Source organism: Perognathus longimembris, chromosome 6 (genome assembly GCF_023159225.1).
Source record: "Perognathus longimembris pacificus isolate PPM17 chromosome 6, ASM2315922v1, whole genome shotgun sequence".
NCBI lineage: Eukaryota > Metazoa > Chordata > Mammalia > Rodentia > Heteromyidae > Perognathus > Perognathus longimembris.
The window spans coordinates 57153223-57172718 of NC_063166.1; the positions used below are offsets into that span (position 1 = coordinate 57153223).

Sequence of the window (19496 nt, forward strand, 5' to 3'; positions counted from 1 at the left end):
AGCCTCCAAGAAATTAGCCTCTGGAATTAGCCACAGGAAAGCATATCTGTGTGTTTGAAAGCATAGGCATTAATGTGGTTGTGAGTACAAACTGGCTAATGCTCTTGTCTCACCTGGCATGCTCTCAGCAGGATGTCTTCATGCCCACAGCCAAAGTGCTTTGCCTCTGTGTGCCTATGTCCCGAGTAGATGTCAGCACAGCAGTCTTTAAAGTGTCTGGTCTCTGTGGACTCTTCATGGTTGATCATAGGAGTAAACATTGATTTGTAGATTATTTCTGCCTCGTGATCTTATTCATGAAAATTTTAGAAATAGCGGTGGCATATGACATTAACTTGGCATGAAATTACCTCAGTTGCAAAACTGTAAAGTGAGACAGCCCTTTTTTAAGTTCCTTTTTAAAAGGAACTGATGTACTTTATATATTTAGAAATCACCTAAAGAAACTTCTGATGTGAACCATTTGAAACAGATTGAATTAATAAGTAATGGATAAATGCGATAGAGTATACAGTTATGTGTCACATTTTTGTCACTACCAGACCATGTGTGTGACAGTGGTCTCATATAAGATTTATATTGCCTTGTAATGCCATGGATATCTTAAGCTTGTCTAAGTGTATACTATGATATTCACTGAGTGATGAAATTACAATGAATTTCTCAGAATGTATCTCTGTCATTAAGCAGTGCAAGATGGAAGTTTCTTGTGTATTGTTCTCTAATACCCATCCAAACACACATTTGTACTATTATCTAGCAATCCAGTGGCTTCACAGGACTTCTGAGAGTATCTGAAAAGGACAGGATTATAGACATGAAGAGAGTACTGATATCTACTCCCCTCTGTCTCACATTTCCCTGATAAAATGTTCACTTTGTATTCGTAAATCTTTCTCATAGTAGAATCCATAGACTGCTTTGTTCAACATCTATAGGAGGGGAATTATAGTTGCATATTTTAAGGGTGATTTAATAGCTTAGAGTGGCACTAATAAACTTTTCTGTGATGGTTGAAGTATTTTATACCTGTGTTGTCTAATAGGGTAGCCATTGCCACATGAGAATATTGACCCTGTAACTATGACTTGTGTGATTAAAGAACTGAATTTTAACCTTCATTTTTTTCAATATCCACATGTGGCTAAGTGACTACTGTACTGAACAGTATGGATTTAAGGAATGAGTGATGAAAGAGTGATTCAAAAATCTTCAGAACATTCTTTTCTTCTCAATAACAAAAGTTACCAATTATAAAACAAGGCTGATAAGCTACAAAAATCTTGTATAAGGATTTAAGTTCCTCTCACATTTTTTCTGTTCATTCTGACCTGAGACTGCCTTTATTTTTTTAAAGCAACATATATGCAGTATGCTTCAGCACTGAGGCCAGGGTACTGGAGTACATTGTGTAATAAAGCACTTTGTATGGAAGTGGTTTTTTTTTCCACTAAGGGCTAAGGGCTAAGGGCTTGTGGCAGACACTTAAAAATTTAACATGAAATATAGGTCATAAAGAAGGTCTAGACTCAAGCTGAGCCTAAAAGATGTTTGGCCTCCCATTTATATGATTTGATATGTGGTGGATGTGGTGTTCATACTGTTGGTAAATTCTTCAACCAATAGTCTTTATTGGTCCAGCAGATACAGTTGCTGCTCTTTTCTCACTTGTAAGTTTTTAATTCTTCTCTATAGAGTCAATTATTTCCCCTTTCTTTTCTTCTTTTGACCCTGTGACTGCATATCTTTCAAAACAACAAAAACACTAATGCCTTGGGCTGCTAAATTGTATGGATTGAAAACAATAATTTTTTTTTTTTGCCATACAGGCTGAAATTTAATGGTATTGCAAGGAAGACAAAGTTATAGATGAGAAACCGAGCTCAAAATAGAAAGGATCTATTGAAAAGTTTGTATTCCTTTTGCAGCATTAAGCCTTTGGTCTACCCACTGTCCCTGCACCAAGAGCCTTAGCTTTTGTGAAATTTTCTTGTATTGGTGTGCATTCAGCATTATGAGTGGCTTATGAAATATAATCTCCCCCAATACGGAGAGCCATGGGAGCCAAAGGGGTAAAGAAGCATTATTAAAACTTTTTTTTTTTAATTTAAAAACTATTTTAGCTGGGGCTGGGAATATGGCCTAGTGGTAAGAGTCCTTGCGTCGTATACATGAGGCCCTGGGTTCAATTCCTCAGCACCACATATACAGAAAATGGCCAGAAGTGGCGCTGTGGCTCAAGTGGCAGAGTGCTAGCCTTGAGCAAAAAAGAAGCCAGCCAGGGACAGTGCTCAGGCCCTGAGTTCACAGCCTAGGACTGGCCAAAAAAAAACCCCAAAAACTATTTTAGCTGATTGTTGGTGGGTCACAACTGTAATTCTAACTACTCAGGAGGCTGAGATGTGAGGAATGTGGTTTAAGACCAGCCCAGAAAGAAAAGTGCATGACGCTCTAATGTCTCCCAAAGCTAGAGTAGAGATGCAGCTCAAGTGATAGAATGCTAGCCTTGAGAAAAACAAATCTCAGGGACAGTGCCAAAGCCCTGAATTTAAGGCCCAGAGCCAGCCAAAAAAACAACAACCACCCTACACTGTTTTAAAATTGTTGTTTTCTTTTGAACTGCTTTCCAGAAATTGACATGATGGTTCTTATTTCGAAACTCAGAAACTAAAGCCACTTTGGTATTTGACCATTTTATATAAGCTAGCTATGTTGTGCTTAATTCAAGTTAAAGACATTGAAAAGCTCAACTCAAAATAATGCTGTTCCACAAAGACTGGATTATAATTAATCACTGTGACCAGAATCCATATATAATTTGAATATGGGTTGGTTCATTCAAAGTTTTCTACTTTTTAAAAAGAATATTCTTAAAATTACATCATTTAATTTCTAAATCCCATCTGTAATATAGGGAATACTTTATATACACCAAAATTAGAGCATTGATACTTGTTGAATTTTTGAAACTATGTTGCTCATACCCTACCCAAATAGAAGATAGGTAATGAACAGTTTTTCATAAATACCCAGTATGCATGAGCTCTTTTATAAAACATATTTAAGCTGGCATGTAACTTATTCAAGTATAAAGCCTTAAATAAAATTGGGTTTCTTTTGTATGTTAGAAGCCATTTTTATACGAACAGTAAAAATGCTGTTATAAAGACTAATCCTTGAGGTGGAACAGGAAACTTTATAGTTTTAGTGTGTTTCTCTAGAGATTTATTATTAGTTGTGGTAAAAATAATAACTGTGTAATGGAGAAACCAGGCAACACCTCTAGTGTGTGGTCAGAGTTAATGCCACCAGTGAGGAACAGACAGACAGTATATGCTTCTGGATGTGCAAACCTGAAAACATAGCGTACGTGCTATACACAGCTTGTATAGTATTCCATGTAGAAGTACGTAACTTTAAACATCAGGCAAACAGGAAATGAGGAACATGTATGAAGAAAAATGTCAATGCCATGAAGACAAAAGCTGCAGAAATGTCTCACAATACCAGATCTGTGATAACAAAATGCCATAACGTCTCTTACAATGCATTATTAGGTAAGATTGAAAAATTGGAATATGGATGGTAAGAAAAGCTATGTCATTGCTAAATTTACTGTATCTGTGGTGTATGAAGAAATAGCTCCATTTTTTTTCAGGAAATAACGTCGAAGCATCTAGAATGAAAGGGCTATAGTATATGTAATATCTTCTCAATGGTTCAAAAAGAAACGTGGATGGATAGATAGAAAATTACAAAGTAAATGGAGTAGAATGTTTAGTATTGGCCAACCTTGTAAAGGACATGTAGATGTTTCTTGAACTATTAGGTAATTTTGAATTTTTTTCAAGTAAAAAGTTTGAAAATATATCATTTATATATTATGGCAGATTTAGTTGTTTGAGAATGTCATTGAAAATGATGCAGTTGAAAATATATGAAACTGTAACCCCACTGTACTTCACTTTGACAAAAAAGAAGAAAAAAATTCACCTTTGATTTATAATCAAGTCTACCCTGGGTGATTACATTCCTCCAAACTGTTTGCTGTTTTTTCATGTTGAGTCTTTTCACTGGAATGACCAAAAATGTTCGAATAATAAATATCTTTTTATAATAACTTACAAACTTTTTATATAGTAGGAAGACTTATTTTCTGGCTGGCTCTAGAAGAGGTGGTAAGCCTTTTCATTCTCAAAGTGCTATCCCATTATATGTCCTGGAATGCTATTCAACCTTTTGTTTGTATTTTTTAATCATTTAACAAATATTTATTTGTCTCCTTTCCTGTGTGTCAAGCCCTGCCCTATACTTTGAAAGATGGTACTGAAATAGGACAGATTATACTCGTGCCCTTATTTCCCTTGAATTAGGGAATGGCTTCCTAGATATGATTCCAGAAGCCCAGAAACAAAGGATCAAAATCAAAACCTTTTTACTTTAAAGAACACCATCAAGAAAGTAAAAGACAATGTACAGAATAGAAAAAAAATACTTCCAAATCATGTAATTAGTGATTGGAAGTATATTTGGGGGAAAAAAAACAAACTCTTATACGATAGTAAGAAGACATATAACAAAGATTTAAACACATATTTCTCTGAAGTAGATATATGGGCAGAAAATAAGTATGTGAAAAGGTGCTCAGTGTCCAAAATACAAGACAAAAACATCACAATTAGAACTCTCTTTACATCCAGCCAGATGTCTGTAGTCAAAAGTATGAATACTAGCAGGTATTAGTGAGGATGTGGAAGAATTGGTATCTTCATATATAGTTGGTAGGAATTTAAAAATTGTATAATCATTTTAGAAAATAATATGACAGTTCCTCAAAAAGTTAAGCAAAGTTTCCATATTACCCAGCAGTGGGCTTGGAATGTGGCTTAGTGGTAGAGTGCTTGCCTAGCATGCATGACGCCCTGGGTTTGATTCCTCAGCACCACATAAACAGAAAAAGTCACAAAGTGGCATTGTGGCTCAAGTGGTAGAGTGCTAGTCTTGAGCACAGAGGGGCAGGGACAGAGCCCAGGCCCTGAGTTCCAGACCAGCAAGAACAAAAAAAACAAAGACAAGAACAAAGAAAATTAGAAAGATGTCCATTTGAAACGTTTATGCACACGTTTATAGCAGTAGTATTTATATTAAAAATTAAAATGCCTATCAGCTGATTTTTAGCTATAAGAAGTAATGAAGTGTTTATACATACTGTATCCTGTATGAACCTTGAAAACATTATGCAAATTGAAAGAAGCCAGACATAGAAGACTAAATATTCTATGACTCTGTTTATATGAAATGTCTGGAATGACAAATCCATTAAGACAGAATATAGATTAGTGGTTAAAAGGGACCGAGGATTATGCTAATTGCATAGGGTTTCTTTTGGAAGTGATGAAAGTGTCCTGGAATTAGATAATTTTACAGCTTGGCAAATATACTCCAAACGATTGAATTGAACACTTACTTAAAATGGGGAATTTTATTGTACATGGACATCTGAGTACCCTGGATACTGTTTATACTGGTATTAGAACTGGGGAAGGGAGAGAGAATACCAAATTCCAGAGACAAAGAACAAGAAGACAAACCATTCAAAAAGCAACACTTACAAAACCATTTGGTGTAAACCAACTGCACAACTCTTGGGGGGAGAGGCAAAGAAGGGGGGGGGAAATGAGGGAGGAGGTAACAAGTAGAACAAGAAATATACTCACTGCCTTTCATACGAATCTGTAACCCCTCTATATCACACTTTGACAATAAAGAAAAAAAGCAGTAAAAATATCAACCAGTATAATATATTACCAAATTAAGGGGAAAATAGTTAATGTATATCTTGAAATTATATGATCATTTCAAATTCCACTTATTGTAAAGACATCAAAATAAGTTGAGCATGGTCGCATAGTCCTGTAACCACAACACTCAGGAAATTGCGATGGGAGGATTGGTCTTCAAAGCCAGACTGGGCTACATAGTGATTCCATGACAACCAATCCGTGAATGAATCCTTCTATGCTTGAACTCAGAGCCTGGATACTGTCCCTAAGCTTTATCTGCTCAAGACTAGTGCTCTATCACTTTGAGCCACAACTCCTCGTCTGTTTTTCTGGTGGTTAATTGGAGATAAGAATGTCATAGATCTTCCCACGCGGGCTGGCTTCAAACCAGGATCCTCAGATCTCAGCCTCCTGAGTAGCTAGGATTATAGTGCCATCAGCACCAGGTTAAATGAACTTTTATTATTCTCACAATACTAGAAATTGAGGATCTTCCTAATAAAGGGCATCTACCAAAAATCATGGTAACGAGTAAAATCAAAACCCTTTCCTTCTACCATTGGCAATGGGCAAAGAGCAAGTTCACTTTCATAACTTCTATTCAGTATTTTACTGAAAATTGCTAACAAGCACAAAAAAGAAAAGAGAATATAAAAGCTGGTTATTCTTAGGTGATATAGAATGAATCTGATAAATTATATACAAGACCTGTTCCCTGAAAAACTACAAAAGTGAGATCAGAGAAATATAAGAAAAGTAAGTAGGAAAATATGTTCTTGGATTAGAAAACTTAAAAATGTTATGATAACCATTCTTTCCAAATGTATCCATAGATTTAAAGCAGTCTCAACCAAAATTCCAACATGTAAAAAAGAAAAAGAAAGAAACCAACAGGGTGGTTTTAAAATGTATTTGGCAATTCATAGGACCTAGAATTACAAAATCAGCTTTAAAAAGATCAAAGTTAGAGGACTTATCCTACCAGACTTTCATGGCTCAGCATAAAGCTACTGTAATCACAGAACTGTTCCTTGACAAGAGACACCCCTGTACTTCAGTGTATCAGAAGCTCTGAGATCAGCAGGTTTAGTTACCATCTCAGTGTTCTGAAGTTTCACAGCATCCTTAAAGAAACTTTCAAATTTGGGGGCTGGGAATATGGCCTAGTGGCAAGAGTGCTTGCCTCGTATACATGAGGCCCTGGGTTCGATTCCTCAGCACCACATATACAGAAAATGGCCAGAAGTGGCACTGTGGCTCAAGTGGCAGAGTGCTAGCCTTGAGCAAAAAAGAAGCCAGGGACAGTGCTCAGGCCCTGAGTTCATGGCCTAGGACTGGCAAAAAAAAAAAAAAAAAGAAAAAGAAACTTCCAAATTTGATGATGTGTTCAGGCCTACCAGACATTGAAGAAATGATCAAAACCTTCTCTCAGAAATACTGATGGGAATGTGTATCTCAAGAAAAAAATAAGATTTATTCAGCATAGTCAATGGTATTATGGGTCCTGTTAGAGGAAAACATTTTCTTTCAAAATACTTCCACAAACTGGCAAATAGGGAACTGGGCACTTAATAATTGTAACAAACAATTACTTAATATTGCTTACAAAATGAGAGAAAAATCCAGGTGGACAATTGTATCTTCTAATATATACTCTTAGTCAAATTCTTCACAAGCTTATCCAATCTATTGTGTAACTCACAACACACTTTAATTAAAACATATATTTTAAACAGTATATTAATTTTCTTTGATAGTCAAGGACTACCAGTATTAAGCTACAAAAACATAATTTCTAGGAAGTTATCACAGGTTTTTCATATTTTCAATTTTATTCTGTGTAAGTTGGAAAGATTTTATGAGGCAGAATTTGTTATAAAGAAATTGTTCTTTAATCGGATGAGAAATAGTGATATTATAACCTCAGCATCTATTCTTAATTTTCTAACTTTTATTTTCAATTAGCAGATTGTCATAATATAGCTGTCTTAATAAACATTTCTTTCCTGCTTTTGAGGAAAATATAATAGATGTCTGTGACAATGAGGTAAAAAACATAACAAAAGTTATTAATCCTGCATTCAGAAAATATAGTAAAAGGTTACAACGAATATGTTATAGGAATAAATACTTGATTTCTGTTCTTTATGCTTGAGGGACGCAAAAAGTCTTTTTCTTTGATTGGTTTTCACCATTTTGATTGTGATTAATTTTGATTGTGATTGTTTATATAAATTTTGTGTGTGTGTGCACGTGTGTGTGTGTGTGTGTTACAGGGGATGTAACCTTTAGCTTTACACATGCTGGGCAAGCCTTCTATCATTGGGCTATATCCTCAGCCCTATAAATCTTGATGACCATTAACTTTCTCACACTTAATGTCTTAAAGCCTTATAAATAATCCTGAATATTTACCATAGTTTATAAAACTTTTATAAGATCTTCCTATGCCAACTATACAGTCTCACAGAGCTAAATAAATTCTTTTCTATACTTAAACAAAAAAGAAAAGAAAAACATTAGGTTGAGCAAAAGACACAAATGAATACTTGGTAAATTATTCCTTTTTGGAGACCTGGCAAAACTCAAATATGGTGATAGAAATCTGAAAGTGTCCAAGAAAAGGGCATGAGGGAGTCTAAGAGTTATATGTGGAAAAATTTTAAATTTGTGATTTGGTTTTGTAGATATACAAGCTGTCTGAAGTCATCAGTTTATTTAACATCTGTGCATTTTATTGTATGAAAATTGTTCCTATACTTTTGAAAGTCTGGGGGGAAAATTATTAGGGAGAGCATTTATGCAGAGGTAATGTGGTGTAATGATAAGTATAATGGACATTGGAATTATTCAGTCTTACATTTTGAAAACATTGTTCTTTGTCTTATAACCTACTGCAGGTTACAATTCGGACTGCCTCCATTTCCTTACCTTTAAAGAAGGAATACTACTGGTGTTTTGGTAGTATTCTAAAAATTAACTAAGTAAGCAAGGTGTATGAATTAGTACATTAAATTTCATAGTTAGTTTTGGTGAGGATAGTAGTAGAGGAGGTGGAAGTTGTGGAAAATCACTTAGGAATATCAAACTATACTGCTTCTCGTGCCTCATTTACATTGCAATTGTATTCTTAAGGGTGCCATTTAAGTTGACTATAATGAGCTGTACCTCTGAGATTCTCACTGTTCTTCCCCTGGAAGAGATGGTAGATTTGAGTAAAAAAAAAAATAACTAAATTGTAAACTTAGACACATAATTAAATTCAGAGATCCCAGAGCAGAGAAAAGGGGGACTGGGAAGTGTTGATGCAACAAGAAAAGACATTCCTCTCCCAACACTGAAATTCAAGCCAGTTTGGTGGTAATAGAGCCCTTTCAAATAGCTGACCAGAGAGGTCTTATGCAAACTGTAAGACCCACCTTAAGTTTTATTTTTTAATTGTGTGTTTGAACTTAGGACCTTGAGCTTGCAAGGCAGGTGTTTTACTGCTAAATCAAACCTCCAACCTTTTTTTTTCATCGGCTGTTTGAGATAGGGTCTTACTTTCTGCCCCTGTGCACGTCAGAACCATAGTCAATCTAGTTATGTTTCCCACAAAACAAGGAGGATGGATGGGCATGCACCACTGCCCAGTGGTTGTTTGAGAAGGGATCTTATGGCTTCCGGGTTTGTGAGGAGTACATGTATGAGCCAACAGTGCTCCAGATTTTTTAAGTGAAGTTTCAAATTTGCCAGTAACCTTTCTGTTAAACTCACTTTGCCAGATAATGTTTCTCTTAAGAATAGGAGAGATAAAATTTCTCATTAATTACTATTAAATTTATCTTTCAAGAATCTAGGAGAAGCAGTCTTCTTGGTTCTACTCAGCAATGGATAGTGGAGGGCCAATGGTGTGTATGGGCCATGTATTACTTAGGAAGAGACTTCAGTTCCAAGACAGTGGCCCCATGGATCACATGGATTTATTAGTGCATATAGATACATTGGACTGTGCTTTAGATTTATCAAGAGCTACTTAGATACAAGTTGGACTTAACAGAAATTAAAATTTAAAGGCTTTCAATAATACAGTCCACATGTTACCCAACAATCAAAGGCCTCTGATCCCTAGCAGGAAGCCAACAGTCCCAGGCAGATAAGGCACTACCAAAAGGTTATATATAAGAAAAGCATCCTACACAGCTAAATTTGGTGTGTATACTTTTGGACTACAAAAAAAAAAAAGGTGGCTGGTCAGTGATGTTACTTGTACTTTTTATGTTTGACCAGAATTTCATATGTAGAAAGTTATGTTTCTTTTCTATGTTCTTGAAGCTGCCAGTAGGATCCCATTGGGTCTGCAAAGAAAGTCCTTCAGACAAATATGAGATTGCAGCAAATGAATATGTGAAATAAAGCTGTAAGAATTTTCTTCCATCTTTAAGTGCAGTTAGTAATTATATTTTTGCCTAATTAGTCTTACACCATAATTTTCTCCAAAATGTTTCATCTGACATTGCTCCAAAGCAATAAATAGAATCACCACAAAGAGGGAATTCATCCTGTCGGCAAGAGTATGTGTCTTCAGAGGTGTGAACCATATTGATTCAAGCAAACCTTGGTGTATATGGTTAGATCTGTAGGAAGATAAGTTTCTATTACTTGAACTTGTAGATTTTTTTCATGTTAGTTGAAAGGAAGTAAATATTTCTATGCTTTTTTATCAATGGGAAAATAGTGAAAATATTAATTTCTTTGTCTTTAAATAGTTATCAGTCACAGCTATGAATTTAACATTAGTCCCACTTTATTATCTTCTAGTACCCAAATTATAAGCACGCATGTGCTTTTATAGGCAGACGTGTTTGCTAGTTGCCCATTGAACTATAACCACGATGTGTAAATGAGGCAGTATGAGTGAGTAATAATTGTATAATGATATTTGCTTTTTGGAAAAACTAGAGAAATGATGAAAGGAATCTTTTGTTTCTTTTCTTAAAATTCTTAACAAAAAAAAGGCCAGATATTTTATTGTATCATTTTTATTTTTTACTAAGATTTCCTAAATCATCAGGATCTTTATTGATTTTATGTTATGATAATTTTGTTACATTTTCTTCTTGAATAAGTGAGTGACAGGAATGGAAGCTACTAAGTCTACAGTATTGTGTGGAACTAACAGTGGCCACACAGGGCCTGCACTGACTAGGCATTTGATAGATACCTCTTGAGGTGACTCATGTTGAGGCTTAGGGTAGAACTTTGTTACAATGGTTGATGGATATAAGATTTTGTTCTCATTATTATTCCCTATTAGAAACTTCTGGGGGGCCGGGAGTTTGGCCTAGTAGTAGAGTGCTTGCCTAGCATGCATGAAACTCTCGGTTCGATTCCTTGGTACCACATACACAGAAAAAGCCTTAAGTGGCACTGTGGCTCAAGTGGCGGAGTGCTAGTCTTGAGCAAAAAAAAAAAAAAAAAAAATCAGCCTGTTAATTTTTAAGAAAAGATATAAAATTTATATAAAGTTTAAACATTTTAAATTTCATATAAAATGTGATATTTTTCTTCCTGATCGGGTTCCTTCTATAAGAACAGAGTACTGTGAGCAACTTCCCCTGTGGCAGCACTTGGTTGGAACCACATGGTAACTATTCTGTTTGGTGATGCCAGAGCACTTCTTTGACAGTTCTAGATCTGGCCTGCTTCATAAGCACTTGAGATTGACCTCTGTTATAGAATGTCAGTTCTAACACAAGTCTGCTAGAATACATTTTCATTTTTATATCATCCATAAAGCAGTTTTTTACTCATCCATAAAACAGTTTCTGTCCTTTTTTGAAGTCTTCATTTTGGAGAATCCATTCTGTTTAATCTGTTTAAGGATTAAAATTCCTTTGTGATCGTTACAGTGTATGGCTTTTATGTCCTGCATGTAAAGCAGTAACTATAAATTGGTGAAAATTTAACATTTCAGTATTAACTTATTGAGACATTTGGGCACGGTTGAGCTATGCTCTCTATTTACATTCCTTTCAAATACTGCTGGATGCAATAAGTGGTAGGTACTGACAATTTACTTTCATGCTCTTGAGCTGTCATCACTGGACTCTACATGTTTGGACTGTACTGTCTGCTGCAGTGAAACAATTTAGAATGAGGATGATATTAACACTTCGCTGTCTGAACATACTCAAAGTTCTTGGAAACAGCTTTTTCTTAATTTGCAAATAAAAAAGTAGAGGTTGGAGGGAAACTACAAAAGTACTAAATATGACTTCTATAAGAGATGAGAAACCTAATAATTTTCTGATTTCTTCCATTGTTCTTATGGATATTAAATTTCAGAGAGAACGGACTAACTATATACTATCCCACTGAAAATGTTTATGGACAAAAATGAAAGGTCTTACAAACATTTTTTTAAGATTTTTATGAAGGATTTATTTTAGTATAACAGGAAAAAAGAGAGACAAGTAGAAAAAAAGAGGAATAATTTCTGTAATAAACCTAGTACAGCCTGAATAGAAAATACCCTAAGTTCCTGCAAATTTCTAAAGGCTCCTGATCAGATGCGCAAGCGTAGTCTTTACAGAGATAACATCTGATGTACAAATCCATTGGGTGGTAAGCAATCATATATAAATATATTAATTGAAATACGGTAGATTCAAGGGAGATCTCAAATATAATTCCTAAAAAAGGCAAAATCAAAGTTCAGAAAAACAGGAACTCTAGGAAGCAGGTACTGAAAAGGGGTGGGGTGGGGCCAAGGAAAAGGGGTAGACAACCAAGAGGAGAATAAGGGGAGAATGTAATCAGGAGTCCAGTGTAAATCCTACAGAATTAACAAGAGTGGGGGTAAGAAGGGGTGAGTAAAAGAGTTAGTGGGAGAGTGAGAATGTGGAAAGGGGCGACATTGAACTACATATATGGTATCCCTGCTTTGTTAAATGGTAACTCCTTTGTATTTAAAGATAAGAAAAAGAAAAAGAAGTTTCTCAATCTAGTATTTCACACTCTTATTCAGCAAGCCATATAGAGAGAAAATAAAATTTCATCAATATAGATAACAAAAAAATGCGTTTTTTTCACCATTCCTGGGGTTTAAATTTAGTGCCTGGGTTCTGTCTTCAGTTTTGTGCTCCAGGTTAGTGCTCTCCACTTGAGCTGTAGCTGCACTTCTGGAAGACCATCAGGGACTTTCCTGTATGAGCTGGGTTAGTACGGTGATCCTCACATATCAGCCTTCTGAGTAGTTGGGATTATAAGCATGAGCCACCAGTGCCCAGCATTTTTTTTTTTTCAACCTTAGTTAACCAGTAGTAGAGTATCTGGGATTTAAGGACTGACTGGGAAAGAAGCCTTAATTATTTGCTTTGAAGTTTCTTTGTTTGTTTGTTTTTAGAGTGGATTTTGCTTTGTAGCCCAGGCTGGCCTTCAGTTCACCATCTACCTACCTCTGCTTCCCAGTGCTGAGATTACAGGCCTGTACCACTATACTTTATGAAATTTTTGCTATTAAAAAGTCTTAATTTGTTTAGGAGTAGTACTTAAAAAACACAGAATCTCTTTTGTAATTTTTTTTTTTTTTTTTTTTGCCAGTCCTGGGGCCTGGACTCAGGGCCTGAGCACTGTCCCTGGCTTCCTTTTGCTCAAGGCTAGCACTCTGCCACTTGAGCCACAGCGCCACTTCTGGCCGTTTTCTGTATATGTGGTGCTGGGGAATCGAACCCAGGGCCTCCTGTAAACGAGGCGAGCTCTCTTGCCACTAGGCCATATCCCCAGCCCCACTGTAATTATTTTTAAATAACCATTATTGAATATCTTCAATATGCAGATACTTTTTAAGGTTCTTTTTTAAAAAAATATTTATTGTTTATGTGATACTGAGGAATTGAACCCAGGGTTTCATGCATGCTAGGCAAGCACTCTACCATGAAGCCTCATTCCTATCCGATGCAGGCACTTTTCTGGGGAGATAATGATGAACAATACAGACAAGTATCCCAGAACCATGAGCTAGTGGGAGAGACAAAAAGTAAGATAAGTTACAACACATATTCTGCCAGGAGACATGAAGTTGGAGAAGGAGTTAGGATAATGTTAGGTCTTACTAAGAAGGCAATATTCAAGAAAAGTTTTATAAGACTTCTAGAAGCAAAGCATGAACATTCTAGGCATAGGGAGCAGCAAGTACAAAGACCATCTAGTGTTGTGGCTTGGAGGGAGAGTGAGGAAACCAGTTTTAGTGGATCAGAGTAAGCAGTAAGAGAAAGGTTATGTAACCCAGATCATTGTCAGGGTTTTCAACTATGAGGTAGAAGCCTAAGGAATTATAGGACCTGACTTAAATGTTAAATATCTTCCAGCAGCTGGCAGGAAGGCAGGGTAGGTTGTCATCACCCAGGGGAGTGATAATAATAACTTGGATCACATCACTCATCACACAGATCGTGAGAGGTCGTTGGCTTAGGTGTTTAAAGACAGAACCAATGGGATTTGCTGATAAATTAGAGATATATGGGAAATAGAAAAGATGATTGTGACCTAAACTGAAGAGTAGTGTTACCATTTACTTGAGTGAAGGGGGAGTAAGGCTTGAGGGGAAGTAACAGAATATCAACTTCAGACAAGTTATTTCTAAAATGCCTGGCTAGCTATTAGTCAAATAGCCATGTCCAGGAGGTAGGTAGATGTGTGTATCTGGAGAGAAGACTAAGCTGGAGATGTATATTTGGTAATCAAGAATGAACTTAAAGGGCTGGCGATATGGCCTAGTAGCAAGAGTGCTTGCCTCGTATACATGAGGCCCTGGGTTCAATTCCCCAGCACCACATATGCAGAAAATGGCCAGAAGTGGCGCTGTGGCTCAAGTGGCAGAGTGCTAGCCTTGAGCAAGAAGAAGCCAGGGACAGTGCTCAGGCCCTGAGTCCAAGGCCCAGGACTGCCAAAAAAAAAAAAAAAAAAAAATGAATGAACTTAAGCAGGAGCAAAAAGGTCTTGAAGAATTCCTCATTGGAGAGCCAGCCAAAAGGATTAAAAAGTCTTAATTATGACTTTTTTTTTTTTTGTCGTGGGGCTTGAACTCTGGGCCTGGGTACTGTCTCTGAGCTCTTCAGCTCAAGGCTAGTGTTCTACCACTTAAGCCACAGCACCACTTCCAATTTTCTGGTGGTTAATTGGAGATAACAGTCTCAAGGACTTTCCTGCCCTGGATGGCTTTGAACTGTGATCCTCAGATCTCAGCCTCCTGGATAGCTAGGATTATAGGTGTGAGCTACCGGTATCTGGCTACTTTATGATTTTTTTTTTAAGTTAGAGAAGAGGCCAAGGAGATGTGATGTTCTAAATACCAAAGGAAAAAAGTGTTACAAGAGGGTGATCAAATTTATCAGAGGCTGTGTAGAGCCTCCTTAAATTCAGTCTGATTGTAAGCCTTGGGAGTTTGCTTTGGAAGACATTGCTCATTTTTATAAGGGTTTTAGTTAAGGCAAAACCCTGATTGTAAGAGGCTTAAAGAGAGAATAGTAGTGAATAAATTGAGGTGACATATGTAGGCAACTTTTTCAAAGAACTTTCCTATAAATGGAAGTAGAAAAATGGAGTAGTAATTTGAAGAGGTGATAAGGCTGGAGAGTTATCATTTTAACCTAGTTTCCAATGCAGTCAAAAACTTCACTCTATGCTTAAAAATACTTCTCAAATATTTTCTACAACATATTAAATTCTGGGACATTCCAACATCTGGTGGTTACATGGGCAAGGGAAAAAACAGCAAAGAAAACCAAAGTTTAGTTTTGGATTCTAATAAAGGGAAGTCTTGGTACATTTTTTTTTTTGGTCAGATATCCAGTTGCAGTTGATACTAAAGGAAGGCATTCCTTGACATTTGGGGTAAACTGGCTTAAACAGGGTTGTATAGATTTCTTGATCACAAGATGTCTGAATTTTTCTGTGTTCACATGCAATACCAGCTCTCAGTAGGCTGAGACAGGAAGATCATGAGTTCAAGACTAGCTTAGTCTCCATAGTGAGACCCTGTTTCAGTAAAACAAAACAATCCATCAGGAAACAGATACTTTGGACACGAACTTTCTTCAAAGAGTGTCCTGGTGGTTTTTAGGTTTTACACCTCCCAAATCACTCACTGACACAACAACTGAGATTATCAGGAAATAGTCCATAACAAAGGCTCATTATTTATTATAGTTTTTAAACATTAGCCTTTCATTTCTTTTCAAATTACAAGATGCTCTTTTCAAGCTGTAGTAAAAATCTTTTATCTGACATTTTGAAATTTTACCTACTACAAATCATCAGGTGTTGAGACCTCTGTACAAGATTTTATACACAGGAAAGGAGGCTACTGTTTTTACTAAGGAAATAATATTCCAGAGCCTCCCCTACAGACCTGAAGAGAAACCTCCAGCATTTATACAGGAATTGAGTCCAATCGAACCTTCGTCTGCAGAGTTTAGCTCTCCTCTAAGCACCCACCACCCCCCCTCCCAAGAAATGTTTGGAATCCCAAGTCACTTATCTAAGGTCTCAGCTATCTTAATACCGCTAAGATTCAAACCATAAGATCTTAACTCAAGAACTCAAACTTTTTAACCACTTAGTTGTTGGAGGTAAGTAAACTAGAAGTGTTTATTTAGAAATTTCATTGGATAAAGGATTAAAAAAAGAATGAATAAGATTAAAAGGGAGCTTCATACAAACAGAAAAAAAGAGACTGGGAAGAATCATGATTGTAAATTAGGGAGATGAGAAGGAATCAACAAAGGGCTCTGAAAAGTTGTGACCAGACAGCTGTAGGAGGATGGATGAGTATGGGATGAAAAAACCAAGGGACGAATCTCTTCAGTGAGAATCAGGTGTCACCTTCATCTGCTGACATTGCCATGTCCTGTGCGGACATTTCACTTCCATGCTCATTGTTCCTTAGTGCTGAGGAGAGTAGGAACACAGTCACACCCTCCAGATGGATCTAGATCAGGAGCAAAGTGAGAAAACTTAGACTAAAAAATTAATTATGATTATGATGCTACATTAATGACTCACTAAATCACCCTGCCACATAATTAAGAAAATCAAGAGGCTGTGGGGAGGGGAGGAGGAATAGTCCAGTTCTGTCCCTAAGTAAACTCCACATTAACTACTATTTTTTTTTTTTTTTTTTTTTTTTTGCCAGTCCTGGGCCTTGGACTCAGGGCCTGAGCACTGTCCCTGGCTTCTTCCCGCTCAAGGCTAGCACTCTGCCACTTGAGCCACAGCGCCGCTTCTGGCCGTTTTCTGTATATGTGGTGCTGGGGAATCGAACCTAGAGCCTCGTGTATCCGAGGCAGGCACTCTTGCCACTAGGCTATATCCCCAGCCCCACATTAACTACTATTAACATTGCCTAATATTGTATTTTGCACAAATGTGATTGTGTGTAATACATGGACTGACATTTTTTAATTCTGTATTTAATATAAAATACTGTCTGTTCCTCTTAAAATATTTTGGTGGGGGGTTGAACTCAGGGCTTTGTACTTAACCTTCTAGGCACTCTACCAGTTGAACCACTTCCTGAACCCCTTTTGCTCTGTGTGTGTGTGCGCGCGCATGTATATGTGCATGATGGTATTTGGGCTTGTAGGTCCATGTACTCTTGTTTTGCGTTTCCACTGAAAGCTTGCTTTTTCACACTTCCACTTCTGGCTTTTTGCTTGTTAATTGGAGATGAGTCACATGGATTTTTCTGCCCAGCTGGCTTTGAACTTGAATCCTCAGATAGCAGCCTCCTGAGTAGCTAGGATTAGAGGCGTGAGTCACCAGCACCCAGCTTTGCTTTACTTTTTATTTTTTTGTATTTTTTTCAAATTTTTATTATCAAACTGATGTACAGAGAAGTTACAGTTTTACTTTTTAAATAAAGTCTTGTGTTTATGCTTGGCCACCCTGGACCATTATTCTATTTATGCTCCATCTCCACAAGTATTCACCATTACACCTTTATTGGTTAATCGTATTTTAAGGTTCTTTGGCTTCTGGCAGCCATGGATGGCTTCTCACTAAGATCCTCCCAGTCTCTGCCTCCTAAATAGTTGGGGTTACAGATGTGAGCCAGTATTCCTGGTTTAAATAATAGTTTAAAAATCAGAGTCGTTTCCACAATCTTAGTATATATACCATTGTCAGTATATTTTCAGCTCTTTATTTACATATAGTCAGTGTAATATTCCTATGGACCTTTTCTTTTGCCCTCCTAAGATATCCAAAAGGTAGCTCAAGGAACAAGCTTTGTTCTTATAGAGTTGGAAGAACCAGACCCCAGCAAAGGCTGGAATTTTCAGCCCCCCCTGGGCTCCGATAGAGTGGGCCTTGGTCAGTGATCCTGAGATTGCTCTCAGAACACTGTTGTTAAGGGTTAGATTGAATCTAAGAAGGTGAGACCAATTATAATTAATTCTTAGGCGAGCTAATAAAAAAATCCATAACCTGGATTGTAGAAAAATATAGACATGTGGGTTTTTAAAAAATTATTTGAACAATATTTACAGGGGCATTCAAATATAAAACTGTAAAGTAAGAAAAAGAAAAGATTCTCAAATTTTAGCCCATTTTTCAAAAAAGAATTTTACTTATAAGAATGTTGACACCGAGAGATTTAGTGACCACTAGCAGCAAAGTTGAGGCACAAACCTAACTCGTAGTCTCAGAGTCTTGCAGAATTGGCTGTTATATTTGTGGCAGCGGCTTTTCTAATCAGCCCTACTGCAGTCCAAAGATCCACTTCTTCCTAAGCCTGCTACAGTGAAAGGTGTTTCTCTGAACATAGCTAGATTTAGAATCCATCTTCAGGGCAGGGCTTTGTGGGAGTAAAGAGAGCCCTAAAATTAGAGTCCAGACGTGTTCATTCACGTCTCAGTTTTTCCACTTCCTCTCTGACCATAAGCAAACCACATAACCATTCTAGGTCTAGTTGTTTTGTGTTTTTTTTTAACCTCAAAAGTAGGTTATAGTATACAACTTTCTACCTGGCAGGATATTTTGAGGAGATCTCATCATGGAAAAGCATTATTGAAACTAAAAGATGATGAAAGTATAGGAACTTTTATTTTAAGATTTTTGCAAGAAACTAGTCTCTGTATCCTACAAAGTCATAATTGCCTCAGGATAAGAACCATGTGTGTTTCATTCTTCTCTTGCCCCCATAATATATGCAGGGTAAATATTTACTAAATGGCAGAGAGCTTTTTATCACCTTTAGCAAAGGGGAATATTCATAACCATTCTCCATGTGAGTGGTGGAGGGGATAATAGTTAACTATAGGGTTTACCACATTCGTGTGGGTACCCTCATGGGAATTTAGAGCTAAAAATAGGAGCAGACTCTTGTCTGATGTTGCCTGTAACTGAACTGTGGTGTCAGTAAGCATGGTGAAAGAAGAAACCAAAGTGGCCATGAGACTGGAACAACATGCTGTTCTCATCAGACAGCATTTTAATCGTATTTTAAGGTTCTTTGGACATGATATTTATATGTGAGAACAATAGGATGTTTTTCCCTTTATGTCATTCTGTTTCAGTGCAACAATGAAATGCATCATAATGTTGTTTTTGTGTTTTGTCCCTATTTGCCCATGAAACTTTTATGGCATATCCACTTTAAATACAGAAACTGAGGGAGAAGCAACATACAATAACATTATTACTAACATATAGCATTAATTTCTCATTTGG

At 36.7% G+C, this 19496-nt stretch overlaps 1 protein-coding gene across 5 annotated transcripts in view; it reads left to right on the forward strand.

The window, feature by feature from the left end:
* The window catches only part of Tasp1 (taspase 1), a 208123-nt gene that overhangs the window by 183005 nt on the left and 5622 nt on the right, over nt 1-19496 (forward strand). The gene's annotated exons all lie outside the window — the stretch shown is intronic.